This window comes from Chiloscyllium plagiosum, unplaced genomic scaffold (genome assembly GCF_037043375.1).
Source record: "Chiloscyllium plagiosum isolate Xiang-an unplaced genomic scaffold, Cpla_swu_hap1 HiC_scaffold_35, whole genome shotgun sequence".
Taxonomy (NCBI): domain Eukaryota; kingdom Metazoa; phylum Chordata; class Chondrichthyes; order Orectolobiformes; family Hemiscylliidae; genus Chiloscyllium; species Chiloscyllium plagiosum.
This window is the reverse complement of record NW_028270173.1, coordinates 8823440-8835888: the sequence shown is the minus strand read 5'-3', so window position 1 is coordinate 8835888 and position 12449 is coordinate 8823440. Positions and strand designations below refer to the sequence as shown.

Sequence of the window (12449 nt, the reverse complement as noted above, 5' to 3'; positions counted from 1 at the left end):
TCTATCTTGTGTTTCAACGATCATAAGCACATCTCATTGGTAAACCACATTCCGTTATTAGTGTAAGTAAGCAAGTGCCGTAAATCAAAGACATGTGGAAACGATGTTTACATTGGAATCACAGGCGACTGTTTTTCAGAGCAACAAAGGGTGTTGAAAACGTGGAATGTGCAGCCAGAGAAGATGGTGCTCTCAGTTTAAGCTCACATCCAAACAATGTTGAGAAATATTTACTTGTACCTGGCACCTTTAATCTTAATCGCTCGGAATAAATAGCTTGTCGATTTCACCCGATCTGGTTGTGTGCTATCTGCTTTATTGGGTCATTTCTCTGCAGCTCCGGCTCAGCAGCCTGAAGGAAGAAGAGGGCTCGATAACGTCATCTCAGGCTGACGTCATGAGGATCAGCAGATCCTTCTATGCCAGTCTGTATGACGCGAAGCCGACCGACAGCGCGGTCTCCCAAATGTTACTGCCCTCTATCACGGAGGTCTTAGACGACAGAACACAGGACAGGCTGGACCTGCCACTATCTCTGAACGTGCTGACCAAGGCCCTCGAGTCCTTCAAAAAGAATAAAACTCCCGGAAGCGACGGCTTACCGGTCGAGCTCTATTCCGCTCTGTGGGACTTGATTGGCCAGGGCCTGCTGGAGGTGTATGTCAGTATGCTTCGGGCAGGTACCATGAGTGAATCCATGAGGAAAGGCATCATCACCCTTGTCTACAAGCGGAAGGGGGAGAGGGAAGAAATTAGAAATTGGAGACCAATCTCACTGTTGAATGCGGATTACAAAATTCTCTCAAAGGTAATCGCCAACCGGGTCAGGTCTGCTCTGGGGTTGGTGATTCACCCTGACCAAACCTGTGCTGTGCCGGGCAGGAAGATCGCTGAGAGTCTCGCACTCCTCAGGGATATGATCGCCTACGTGCAGGACAGAGGGTTGGACACCTGCCTGATCAGTCTGGACCAGGAGAAAGCCTTTGACAGGATATCACACAGGTATATGAGAGATGTTCTCTCCAAAATGGGCTTTGGGGAGGGAATCTGCAATTGGATCAGACTGCTCTACACCAACATTGTCAGTGCAGTCTCAATCAACGGGTGGGAATCAGATAGCTTCCCAGTCAGATCTGGAGTCAGGCAGGGCTGCCCCCTCTCTCCTGCCTTGTTTGTGTGCTGCATAGAGCCATTTGCTGAGTCCATCAGGAAGGATGCGAGCCTGAGAGGGGTGACTATTCCTGCCAGTGGGGGCCTGCAGGTTAAGGCCTCCCTGTACATGGATGACATCGCCGAATTCTGCTCGGATCCGCTGTCTGTGCGCAGACTCATGTGCATTTGTGACCAGTTCGAACGGGCCTCGGGGCCAAGGTAAACCGAGGCAAGAGCGAGGCCATGCTCTTCAGGAACTGGGCCGACCAATCCTCGATCCCCTTCACCGTCAGGACCGACCACCTGAAGGTGCTGGGTATTTGGTTCAGGGGGGCTGGGGCATGCGCCAAGTCTTGGGAGGAGCGTATCAGCAAAGTGAGGCAGAAACTGGGCAGATGGAAGCTACGGTCGCTCTCCATCGCGGGAAAAAACCTGGTCATCAGGTGTGAGGCACTGTCATTGCTGTTATACGTGGCACAGGTCTGGCCTATTCCCAGAACCTGTGCCACTGCAGTCACCCGGGCCATCTTCCAGTTTATATGGAGGTCAAAGATGGACCGGGTCCGAAGGGACTCACTGTACAAAGATCTGGGTAACGGTGAAAAAAACACCCAATGCCACCCTCACCCTGATGGCCACCTTTGTGTGTGGCTGCATCAAGCTGTGCGTGGATCCCCGGTACGCAAACACCAAGTGTCACTACGTACTGAGGTCCTACCTCTCCCCGGTGTTGTGAAGGATGGGCCTGGCCTCGCTGCCGCGGAACGCTCTGAGTAGTTGGACCGTTCCGTATCACCTGTCCTTTGTGGAGAAGTTTATGAAGAACAACATCTTTGACCACAAGTCCATCAGGAAGTGGTCAACAGGTAGTGTCCTTGAGACCCTTCGGGAAAAGGAGAGGGCGGATCCTATCGAGCGGTTCCCTGAGCAGACTGTCAAAGCCATTTGGCAGAATGCCTCATCGCCAGAACTTTCCAACAAGCACCAAGACATGGCTTGGCTGGTGGTGAGAAGGGCTCTGCCTGTGAGATCCTTTATGCACGCCCGGACTCTCAGCCGCACCGCACGCTGCCCTCGAAGCGGCTGCGGGGGGGACGAGACCGTCACACACTTCCTTCTGGAATGTGCCTACGCAGAAGAAGTCTGGAGAGGAATGCAGTGGTGTTTGTCGAGGTTCGTCCCGAGCAGTGCTGTGATGCGGGACTCCGTGCTCTACGGCCTGTTCCCCGGGACGCACACCGAGACGAACATCAACTGTGTCTGGAGGATCATCAACTCGGTGAAGGATTCTCTCTGGGTGGTCTGAAACCTGTTGATCTTCCAGCTGAATGAGTTGACCCCGACTGAGTGCTGCAGACTGGCACATTCCAAGGTCCAGGACTATGTGTTGAGGGACGTGCTGAAGCTTGGGGCAGCTGCTGCCAAGGCGCAGTGGGGAAAGACCACTGTGTAAAGTCTGCCTGCCTAACGAAGAACAGGGGGCCCATGCAGTCATTTGGGCTCTGCTGGCACCTCAGCTAAATATGTAATGGCACAGAGCTGTATATATGAATGATGACTCTGTCTCTGCATACCAAGAAATGGAATGTTTACCAATGTATGGAATGACCAATTGTACAGATCATCCAAATATTTTATGAATAAAGTATATTTTTGAAATTAAAAAAACGTTTGTCGATATTCGTCGACAGCTCCTTCTTCTCTGAACAGGGTAAGCGAACCTGACATTTTAAACATAGCCCAATTCGAACCTGGCGGCCAGCCCTGCCCCAGCCAGTCAGACCAGAGAAAGGCTGGGGGAAGAGACTATTTTCTATTCTCTCTTTCTGTGCAAGGAAAGATATTTTGATAAACTGGGTGGCTAAGGGCTCCCCTGGACTTTCAAATTGGCACAGATTAATTATGGAATGTATTCCCCTTGACGTCCTTACAAATATGATGCTCCGAAAGACCGAATTATTTTATAAAATATGGCAGCCCTTCTTGAATTACATAAATACAGATATTTTGGCTATCCTAACAAGGGCTTTTATTTAATTGAGATTACGAATCTGGTTGGTCTGGGGCCCTTTAGGAGAGGAATCCCGCATGAATACGGGTTTTGTTACATTTGATGTTAACACATTCCGAGCATGTATCTCACTACTCAATTTCTATGTTATCCGTTGTTTTTTTTTCTCTCTCTCTCTTATTTGACTTAAATATACACTCTGGTTAGTTGGAGGTTAGATTAGTAGTTAGTTGAGTTTTTTTTTCTTTCTCGGTATTTTTTTCTTTTGTTAAATTTTGGCAGTTGTATATTTAAGATTTAATTGTATATCAATGTTTGTACTTGAGAGTTTTGTTTATTTTTGTAAACTTGTAAAAATGTTAAATTTCTAATAAAAATATCTATTAAAAAAAATACGCGGTAGACCATTTAGGACAGAGATGAGAAGAAGCTTTTTCACCCAGAGAGTGGTGGCTGTGTGGAATGCTCTGCCCCGGAGGGCAGTGGAGGCTCAGTCTCTGGATTCATTTAAGAAAGAGTTGGATAGAGCTCTCAAGGATAGTGGAATCAAGGGTAATGGAGATAAGGCAGGAACAGGATACTGATTAAGGATGATCAGCCATGAGCATATTGAATGGTGGTGCAGGCTCGAAGGGCAGAATGACCTACTCCTGCACCTATGGTCTATTATCTTGTCTGTTTATCCTATCCATTCCCCTCATGATTTTATAAACATCTATAAGGTCACCCCTCAGCCTCCGACACTCCAGGGAAAACAGTCCCAGCCTATTCAGTCTCTCCCGAAAGCTCAAATCCTCCAACCCTGGCAACATCCTTGTAAATGTATTTTGAAGCATTTCAAGTTTCACAACATCCTTCCGATAGGAAGGAGAGCAGAAATGGGCACAATACTCCAAACTCTGCCTCACCAATGTCCTGTACAGCCACAACATAAAATCCCAACTCTGATACTGAACCCTCCAACCAATGAAGGGGAGCTTACAAAATGCCTTCTTAAATCGATCTGCGACTTGACTTTCAAGGAAGCATGAACCGACACTCCAAGGTCTTTATGTCCAGCAACACTCCCTACATTCAGAATTTTGAGGACAGTACAGACGTAATGAAACTAAGTTAAACAGTAATGGCAGTTTTGATAACTCTCGTACTAAACAGGGCAGGCAAGAGCACGGCAGGAAGCAAGGGAAGCCTTCGGTGAAATTGCATTGATTTCAAAGCAAGGGGCCTGACAGGTAAGGCAAATGAACTCACAGCATAGATTGGAGACAATAGACTGGTGAGGCGAACGGTTGTGGTTGCTAAGTTGTGAGAGGGGATTCTGAGAGTTAGGATCTCGAGGCATTTGGAGAGGCGAGCACCCATTTGGAACAGTCAGTGTGGCTTTGTGCGTGGCAAACGGTGAAAGGTGCTCTCTGGTCTTCCGAAAAATTGTTGGTTTTCCAGAACAAGGAGTTGACCTTCCCCAAGTGTTGGAGGCACTTTCCAAGGTTCAGGACTACATGCTGAGGGACACACTAAAGCTTGAAGGCAGGTGCCAGCAAGACATAGTTGGGAAAGACCATTGTCAAAGGTCTCCCTGCTCAAGGTAAGCAGGGGTCCCTTCAGTTATGGGATGTTCCTGGTGCATCAAATGCAGTAATTGAGTCACAGAGATGTACTGTATGGAAACAGGCCTTTCAACTTGTCCATGCCGATCAGATATCCAATACCAATCTAGTCCCACCTGCCAGCACCCGGCCCGCATCCCTCCAAACCCTTTCTATTCATATACCCATCCAGATGCCTTTGAAGTTGCCTGTACAAATAAGAGATTCCTTTGATGCGTTTATTGAGAGCATCAAACTCCAATGTTTACTTGATTTCTTCATGGCTGAAAATGTGTTGCTGGAAAAGCGCAGCAGGTCAGGCAGCATCCAAGGAACAGGAGAATTGACGTTTCGGGCATAAGCCCTTCTTCAGATTCCTGAAGAAGGGCTTATGTCTGAAACGTCGATTCTCCTGTTCCTTGGATGCTGCCTGACCTGCTGCGCTTTTCCAGTAACACATTTTCAGCTCTGATCTCCAGCATCTGCGTCCTCACTTTCTCCACCTTGATTTCTTCATGTGCTATTTCACAGAACTAAACTGTGTCTGTGACTATTGGAGATGCCGGTGTCGCACTGGGGTGTACAAAGAGGGTGGGGAGTGGAACAGGCTGCCAGAGGGAGTGGTGGAGTGGAGTACAATTTTGTCATTTAAGAAACATTTGGACAAGTCGATGGATGGGACAGATATGGAGGAGTGTGGACCAAATACAGGCAAATGGGACTAATTTAATTGTGAACACAAATACATTAAGGACAAAAGGATAACTAGGGAGAGGGTAAGGGACCCTCAAAGATCAGCAAGGCGGCCTTTGTGTGGAGCCGCAGAAAATAGGAAAGATACTAAACGAGCATTTTGCATCAGTATTTACTGTGGAAAAGGACATGGAAGATATAAAAAGTCGCAAAATAGATGCTGACACCTTGCAAAATGTCCATATCACAGCGGAGGAAGTGCTGGATGTCTTGAAATGAATAAAGGTGGATAAAACCCCAGGCCCTGATAAGGTGTACCCTAGAACTCTGCAGGAAGCTAGGGAAGTGATTGCTGGGCCTCTTACTGAGATATTTGTATCATCGATAGTCACAGGTGAGGTGCTGGAAGACTGGAGGTTGGCTAACGTAGTGTCACTCTTTAAGAAGGGTAGTAAGGAAAAGCCAGGGAACTATAGACCGGTGAGCCTGACGTCCATGGTGGGCAAGTTGTTGGAGGGAATTCTGAGGGACAGGATGTCCATGTCTTTGGAAAGGCAAGGACTGGTTAGTGATAGTCAACATGGATTTGCATGTGGGAAATCATGTCTCACAAACTTGATTGAGTTTTTTGGAGAAGTAACAAAGAGGATTGATGAGGGCAGAGCGGTAGACGTGATCTATATGGACTTCAGTAAGGTGTTTGACAAGGTTCCCCAAGGGAGACTGGTTAGCAAGGTCAGGGCTCACAGAATAAAGGGAGAACTAGGCATTTGGTACAGAACTGGTTCAAAGGTCGAAGACAGAGTGGGTGGTGGTGGGAGGTTGTTTTTCAGACTGGAGGCCTGTGACCAGTGGAGTGCCACAAGGATCAGTGCTGGGTCCTCTACTTTTTGTCATTTACATAAATGATTTGAATGTGAGCATGAGAGATATAGTTAGTAAGTTTGCTTATGACACCAAAATTGGAGGTGTAGTGGACAGTGAAGAAGGTTACCTCAGATTACAACAGAATCTTGATCAGCTGGGTCAATGGGCAGAAGCGGCAGATGGAGTTTAACTCAGATAAATGCGAGGTGCTGCATTTTGAAAGCAAAGCTTAGCAGGGCGTATACACTTAATGGTAAGGTCCTAGAGAGTGTTGCTGAACAAAGAGACCTTGGAGTGCAGGTTCATAGCTCCTTGAAAGAGGAGTCGCAGGTAGATAGGATAGTGAAGGCGGCATTTGGTATGCTTTCTTTTATTGTCAGAGTATTGAGTACAGGAGTTGGGAGGTCATGCTGCGGCTGTACAGGACATTGGTTAGGTCACTGTTGGAATACTGTGTGCAATTCTGGTTTCCTTCCTATCGGAAAGATGTTGTGAAACTTGAAAGGGTTCAGAAAAGATTTACAAGGATTCAGAAAAGATTTACAAGGATGTTGCCAGTGTTGGAGGATTTGAGCTATAGGGAGAGGCTGAACAGGTTGGGGCTGTTTTCCCTGGAGCATCGGAGGCTGAGGGGTGACTTTGTAGAGGTTTATAAAATCATGAGGGGAATGGATAGGATAAATAGACCAAGTTTTTTCCCTGGTGGCATAGTTTAGGGTGAGAGGGTCAATAACCTAAGGGGCAAAGTTTTGACTTCGAGGATGGTACGTGTATGGAATGAGCTGCCAGAGGAAGTGGTGGTGGCTGGTACAATTGCAACCCTTAAAAGGCATTTGGATGTGTATATGAATTGGAAGGATTGAGAGATATGAGCCGGGTGCTGGCAAGTAGGACTAGATTGGGTTGGAGTATCAGGTTGGCATGGACGAGTTGGACCCAAGGGTCTGTTTCCATGCTGTACATCTGTATGACTGTATAAGAGTGTGCAGCATGGCCATTTTGGACCGAAAAGCCTGCCTCCATACTGTGAAGTTGTATGATTAGATGACAGCATCCACCGTCTCCTTTTACCTGGAGCAGGTGGTGAAGAATCAGTGGACAGAGCTGAATATAATCTGTCAAATAAATTGTTGAAAGAGACACTTTGAGCAATACTGTAATAAGGCAGTAAATAGAGGGAAATGGAGCAAATGCGGGCGCAGATTTGGTTATTTGAAGGGCTTAGTCCTCTTATGAAGAGCTTTGAACACAGCGGATGAAGTAAGATGTGCGGCATTATCCGTCGATTTGGGTGAAACTGAATTGAACATAGGTGCGCGGGACAAAGGAAGCCGTATGAAGCACAAGTGTGTGGTATTTACTGAAAAATCTGCTTTTTGCTTGTCAATCAGGGGAGAGCGCGAACGCAGTCCCCCACTACCACAAATTTTGCAGTCGAGTATCCCGCATTTGGGGACATCGCAGGCGTCAGCACACCCGAAGTGCAATGGGATAGCCTCGTCCTGGGAGAACCACTTTTTTTTATTTCAAAAATAGACTTTATTCATAAAATAATTTGATGGTCTGTACAGTTGGTCATGCCATACATATGTAAACATGTACATACAGAGATCAGAATTTATCATTTTTATACAGGTCTGTACATTTTTCGATCATATGCCCATATGATTAGCTGAGGCGTGAGCAGAGCCCAAATGACTGCATGGGCCCCCTGTTCTTCGTTAGGCAGGCAGATGTTACACAGTGGTCTTTCCCCACCGCACATTGGCAGCAGCTGCCCCAAGCCTCAGCACATCCCCCAACACGTAGTCCTGGACCTTGGAATGTGCCAGTCTGCAACACTCAGTCGGGGTCAACTCCTTCAGCTGGAAGATCAGCAGGTTTCGGACCACCCAGAGAGCGTCCTTCACCGAGTTGATGATCCTCCAGGCACAGTTGATGTTCGTCTCAGTGTGCGTCCCGGGGAACAGGCCGTAGAGCACGGAATCCTGGGTCACGGCGCTGCTCGGGACGAACCTCGACAAACACCACTGCATTCCTCTCCAGACTTCCTCTGGAGCATCCTTCACCGAGTTGATGATCCTCCAGGCACAGTTGATGTGAACTGGTTGGGCCGAAGTGCCTGTTTCCATACTCTAGGGAATCTAATCATATATCACAAAGGTAGGGTACAGAAGCATATCAAAGAGACTAATAAACATTGGAGTTTTACTCTAATCAACAAACAAACAAAAGGCATCTCTTATTTGTGCAAGATTGCATTTTCAGAAGGTGATAAAGAGGTTTATACTACCCCGATTATAGCAGGACAAACTGAAGATCAGGCTGTTCTTCCTGCTCCCAAGGTTTCTTATTCTTGGTGCTAATGTTCTCTCTGGAGTGTGTGAGGGAACCCGTCTGATCTGAGCTGCTTTATTTGACAGGAGGCTGGAAGAACACAGCAAGCCAGGCAGCATCAGGAGGTGGAGAAGTCAAGGTTTTGGGTCTAACCCTTCATCAGGACTGGGCTTTGAACTAGTTATCTGGGTCACCTCTGAGTGCTGTTGGGCAGCAACGGTTTGATGTAAGAATGTAATTAGCATAAATTAGTTACTTGATGTTAATTGACATTCTATCTCGGGAAGACTGTTACAAAATACAGTGTTGGATATTGTAATTTCCCTATTGACTGAGCGGACCCGAGGAGCCAAACTGTCTCAATAGCAGTTCGACTGAAACTCAGATCTACTGTTCCACCCGAAACCTTGCAGCATTGTCCTGTCAACACCTATTCAATCAATCAAGTTGAATGGCCTGTATATCTGTCTGACTTGATCCAAGTGAATGCTGCAAGCTTCCTGCCTTCATACCGCAGTTCCCACTGTCCTATTAAAACCTATTCCATATCATCAATCAGGGTAACAGGTGTGCATACCTGTTGGTCTGGCCTGATCCAGCTTCAGTTATCCAGTTTTCCCAGCAGGCCATTCAATTGGCCAATGTTGTTTTCAGAATCCCAAAAGAGCTGTATTTTCTTTAAAAAAGGGACAAGATAGCAGACAATGACATATCCCTCCCAGATCGTCTCAACACCTTCTATGCTCGCTTTGAGCAGAATTTTGGTGGAGAGGTAACACCTATTCCGACAAGTCCTAATGAACCTATCCCAACAGTCACTGCATCAGAGGTCAGATCAGTTTTCCTTCGTGTGAATTCAAGGAGAGCAATGGGACCAGATGGAGTACCAGGCCGACATCTTCCAGCTCTCCCTGCAGCCTGCCCCTGTCGCTGCCTGCTTCAAGAGGGCCAACATCATCCCTGTGCCTAAGAAGGCTCGTGAAGCATGTCTCAATGACTACCGCCCTGTGGCCCGAACTTTGGTGGTCATGAAGTGCTTTGAAAGGCTGGTCATTGCATTAGTCAACACCAGCCTCCCCACTACTCTTTGACCCACTCTAATTTGCCTATCGTTCCAACAGATCCATGTCACTTGCCCTTCACTCCTCCCAAGAACATCTTGACACCAAGAACAGCTATGTAAGACTCCTACTCATTGACTACAGTTCAGCCTTCAACACCATTATTCCCTCGAGACTGATTACTAAACTTAGTGATCTCAGACTGAGCCCCACTCTCTGCAACTGGATCCTCACTTTCCTGACCCACAGGCCACAATCAGTGAAGACTGGGGACAATATTTCATCCTCACTAACACTGGAGGCCCCCCAGGGGTGCGTACTCAGTCCCTACTGTACTCACTGTATACCCATGGCTGCATCACCAAATACCAGACTAATGTCATTTACAAATTTGCTGATCACATCACCACAGTCGATTGAATCTTAGTTGGCGACAAAATTGGTCACAGACGGGGAGGTGGAAGATCTTGAAAAATGGTGCCCTGAGAACAACCTAGCTCTCAATGCCGGCAAAACCAAGGAACTCATTATTGACTTTCGGTGGGATGTTACTCATGTCCCCCCTACACATTAACAGCACAGAGATGGTACGAGTGGAGAGTGGTCATCCACAACAAGTTTTCTTGGACTCTTCATATGAACGCACTGGTTACAAAGGCCCAACAATGTCTCTTCTTCCTCAGGCAGCTGAGGGAATTGGGCATGACGGAAAATACCCTTGCCAACTTTTATAGATGCACCATCGAGAGCATTCTGTCTGGCTGTATCACTACCTGGTATGGCAACTGTACCATTCTAGATCGGAGATGGTTACAGAGAGTGGTGAACTCCGCCGGACAATCACAAAGGCCAACCTCCCATCTATAGAATCCATCTACCAGGCCCGCTGTCAAGGAAAGGCCGCCAGCATTCTCAAAGATCCATCCCACCTGGCATTGTTTTGCTACAACCTCTGACCTGGGTGTGTGTAACACTAATGCTCCTGCTAAGGGCCTGAACATAATCTAGCAGGGCAGTGGAAGCAAATCCCGGTGCATACCAGGACTGCGTTAAAGTGTGCATCATGCCTCTGTTGCCCATTTGAACAATGCCATGGGCTGCGAGGGTCAGTGAGTGTCGGTGGGCTCTTGGGTAAATGATGCAGCCATCAGGGTGTCCGAGCAGCTGTAGGGAAGGAGACTGTGTGGTCCCAATGTGGGGCCCAACTCTCCTTTCCTTGCAGTGGAGAAGCCTGTTGGGCAGCTCGCACTACCTCCATAGGGTCAGGCAATACTGGGGCCATCCCTATTCTGGGGTGGGCAGGGGGTGAGTGGTGGGAGGCAGTGCGGCCTCCCAGGCTGCAGGTCAGCTGAGGCATTCCCCAGGGTGACACGGTCAGTGGCAGAGGTATGGGCAGCTCATTTTATAATGGCTAGGGCGGAGGGCAAGAGGACCGCTTCCAGGAGGTTAGAGATCAGTGCAGCGTGTCATAGTGGCCTCCCTGCTGACGTGATGAAGCCTCTCTGTTTCCAAAGTGGGCTAAATTCATGGACGACTCTGAAGGCATATCTAGAGTCAGTATCAATATTTGCTGTATGACCTTTTGCAATGATGCAAGCCCTAGTGACCACAAACAGCTCCGCAGCCTGTGCGGATGTGCCATCTGGCAGTGCAGCTGACTCTGGGACTGTGAAAGGTAAACAGACAGCATACCCTGCCAGTGTGCAGTGTCTGAGGGCCTGAAGGATGAGCCATCTGTATAGAGTATGAGGTCAGGATTGTCTAGAGATGTGAACAAGGTCTAAACAGTCGTGGTCGTCCGCGATGGCATTCTGAGTGAGTGGGAGCAGGGTGGTGGGGTTCAAAGCAGGGGCACATTGTAGGGACAGGTTGGCTTTAGATAGTAAAGCAACCTCATAGCTAGTTCTCCGGGTGGCTGTGAAATGTTGGGTTGCTTCAGAATTTAGCAGCAGGGAGACCGAATGGGGAACCAAAACAGTGCATGGGTGATCCAGCATAATATGGGGGTAGCCTTCTCTACTGTTCCCACAGCTGCTGCCACAGCTCTCAGACATGCCAGCATTCCCCATACAACAGGCAGTAAGTGTACAGAGTCAAAAGCAACACAGGCAGCTGTGTTAAAATGCTGGATGCAAACCCCTCGGATTTGTTGACCTACAGGTAGAAGGGCTGAGAGTCGTCTGGGACCACCAGGGCTGTTTTAGTTCAGTGAATACCTGTTCCAACTTTGGTGTCCAGGTCACTTTCGCTGGCTGCTTTGGTGAGGATGCCTCCCACAGGGGTTCGTCAATGGCACGGTGGTCTGGGATCCAGTGCCTGACATTATTCCCCATCCCCAGGAAAGTCTGCAGCTGATCTCTTGTGACTGGCGGGGGAAGCTGGTGATGGTCATGACTCTCTCTCTCTCTCTCTCTCTCTAGATCATGCCCTGAGGCCATGTGAGAGTTTGTACCCCAAGTACTGGACTGGGTATTGGCAGAGTTGTATTTTCGCCATGGAGACCCTGTGTCCATCCTTTGCCAGACAGCAGAGCATCCTGTATCCATGATTCAGTGGAGGTGGAGGCCAGTAACAAGTCGTCTGCGTATTGCAGGAGGATGCTGTTGCATGGCAGGTGTAAAGTAGAGAGGGTACAGTTTGTGCTGCAGCGGCATAGACTATGTGGCTCTCTGTGTAACCCTGGGGAGGCCTGATCCATGTGTACTGGCAGCCGCTGTATGTAAAAGGGAAAAGGTACTGGCT

The 12449-nt window shown here is 48.1% G+C and overlaps 1 pseudogene; it reads right to left on the bottom strand.

Annotated features, from left to right (window-relative positions):
- Window positions 1–7697: 7697 nt before the first annotated feature.
- Window positions 7698–7832, bottom strand: LOC148140029 (U1 spliceosomal RNA; annotated as a pseudogene).
- Between the last annotated feature and the right edge of the window lie 4617 nt (window positions 7833–12449).